The sequence below is a fragment of the Camelus dromedarius genome, chromosome 3 (genome assembly GCF_036321535.1).
Source record: "Camelus dromedarius isolate mCamDro1 chromosome 3, mCamDro1.pat, whole genome shotgun sequence".
NCBI lineage: Eukaryota > Metazoa > Chordata > Mammalia > Artiodactyla > Camelidae > Camelus > Camelus dromedarius.
In genome coordinates, this window is record NC_087438.1 from 68,158,582 (window position 1) to 68,161,218 (window position 2,637).

At 37.0% G+C, this 2,637-nt stretch overlaps 1 pseudogene; it reads right to left on the reverse strand.

Moving 5' to 3' along the window:
* Positions 1 to 449: 449 nt before the first annotated feature.
* Positions 450 to 1,829, reverse strand: LOC105103218 (myotilin-like; annotated as a pseudogene).
* Positions 1,830 to 2,637: the final 808 nt, after the last annotated feature.

A 2,637-nucleotide genomic window follows, 5' to 3' on the forward strand; every position in this document is an offset into this window, starting at 1 on the left:
AGAACACAGGTTAACAGTATTTAGAAAGCAGTACCAGTAAACTTAATTAGAAGTATTAGATGTATTATTAAAGTTGATATTAACTCTCAACCTGCCACTGTTAAGTTTGCATGACTTAAATGTTAAAAATCTCCCATCTTAATATAGTCTTCTACAATTAGAAACCCGTATTTTCTGTAGGCTTCCCAGACCAGAAAAGCAGCTCAAATGTACAAGAGTCAAAGGATAAGTAATATTATAAATATGCACACTTATACACGTTTTATATTTATATGTAAATATTATGTGCGTATTTGTATGCATAATAGTGTATGTCTATGTCCACATGTACTTATGTGTATATTGGTTATATTACCTATTAAAGCCATAATAGTTATGACTTCATTTCAACAATTCAATCAAATATATTACTAATAATGCAGTTGCTATGTTTTTCAACGTTGGTAAAGTTATTCCAGTTTTTCACTTTCACAGAGTCCAGATTGAACTGCCAGATGCTGAAACTCTCCTCCGAGGTTAGAAGCTTGTTTCATATCCAGACCTTTCCTGTTAAGTGTTAACTACTTGTTGCAAGTTCAGTGAACACATAAGTGCTTAGGAGTTAGAAGAATTTTATGTTTTACAGGCAGTCACTTATTACCTTAGCTTCATTAACCGCAGACAGTACATCACTGAACATCATTCCTGTTTACATCTTTTATCAGTAAAGAGTGATCATGCTGTCAGCTTATTCAGTCAGTGCTGAATTATACCATTTCTTGATTTCTTTTCTAGAACACGTTTGGTGGAGGTACAGTTGAGATCTGGCTTCCTAGTTTCACTGAGTCTCCCTCAAAAACTTTTTTGCACTGTGGTCTGTAGATAAACATTGATGCTCTGTCACATTGTTTTGCAAGGAGGTCCAGCTGCAGAGTAAAGGTGGCTTCTCCTGATCTGTTTATAGAAACAAGTACATAAGCCCTGGAATCTGAACCTTTGATCATGTCAAACATGAGTGAATGAAAACCCTTCTAGGACACTATCATTTTGTGAAAATCATGTCATGGAACTGGTCTTCCATTTATACAGCATGACACATGAGGAGCTGGCAGTCCACTCTCTTTGAAGTCCGTTCTGTAGAATCTTTCCTCTTCACTCAGTATGTTCTCTGGCATTTGAATGAAATGTGGCAGGTAAAATTTCCCCCAGATTGCATGCTGATCACTCACATCTCCCTTTGAGGATGATCTACTTCTTGCTTGTGACTTAGGAACCTGCAGTCGTGTATGTTCTGAGTTGTGCTGTGCTCAATGTCATGCCTCAATGTCATATGAGCTTGAAGCCCAGCAATATGTTAAACATCTTCTCCGATGTTAAGTGTTGATTCCCATGATGAAGAAGGGTGCCCTTACATTTCATCTTTCTCCCCAAACCTTGAATCAAAGCTTCTTTTTTACTTTTGGGGGGGATCCTTGTGTTTCATGGTTGAGAGTGCTTGGTATGGGTCTCTCATTGGCAGTTTGGGATGGCTCTACACTTTGCTTGGCCAACTGAGGGTTGTTGATAATCCGAGTCCACAGTGAAAGGGATTTTACTGCTACTGCCATCAGGCTGTGATGACAATATGGAGCCGAGGAAGCTGTCTGGCAGCTGACTAGGTGGCTATAAAACCTTGGCTCCAGCTGGAACCAGAAAGCAGCTAGGGAGAAGCAGGAAAAAGCAGAGGAGGGCATCATGACGTGAGAGCTCACCACTGAGGAGGCACTGGCAGGGATGGATGGTAACAGAAGGCTGTGTAGTCTGCCTAGCGGAGCTGGAGGTCTCCATGAAATGTATGTTTTTATTTGCATTATTTGTCTTGTGAATTATAAAACTAATTAAACAAAATAGAAGCAGAAGTATTTTTTAAAAACAGAAAGAATGAACTCTTTCACATAAGACTTAAAATCAAGTGCCTAACAGAACTTATTATTAAAATGTAATTGAAAATAATAACTGAGTGTGTAGAAGTATGCATTAACTTTTATAAATGCTTTACAAACAGGCTATAATTTTTGAGTTATAGTATTTTCCATTTTATCTGAATTTCTAAATATTGTGATGGATGTTTTATTTATAAATGTCCAAGGCCTCTTGGTAATATGTTGATTTTAAAAACATTCTAATTACTTATTTTGTCTTATGCTGATAGGTGAAAAGAGATCAGTGATCCTAAGAGATTACTTTAAACTAAAAGTGTTCTCTTTAAAAGCTGTTTCAAACAAAAGTGTTTTAACTGAGGTATGTGTATGTGTGCATGTGAATAGAAGAAAATTTGATGAGTTTTGGGATCAGAAGACCTAATTGGATGCCTTTGGGTATGTCAACATTTGTGAACTTTGATTTCTTCATTTTTAAAATGGTAGAATACACACCTGCTAGTGTTATTATCCATATGTGTTGCTCTGCCCAGTATATGGTGTTCCAACTCTCAGGGCCCTTGTGACACAAGATACTTATAATGTATGTCATAGACTGTTCACAGACACCTAACCTTGTTATCATTACATAGCCTGCTAAGATAGTCTACCACTACAATTGGACCTCAAGACTTTTTGAGAAGGAAGTTATCTTTATGGAATGTTGATTTACCAGAAATGATTGTAGGTGCATGTATAC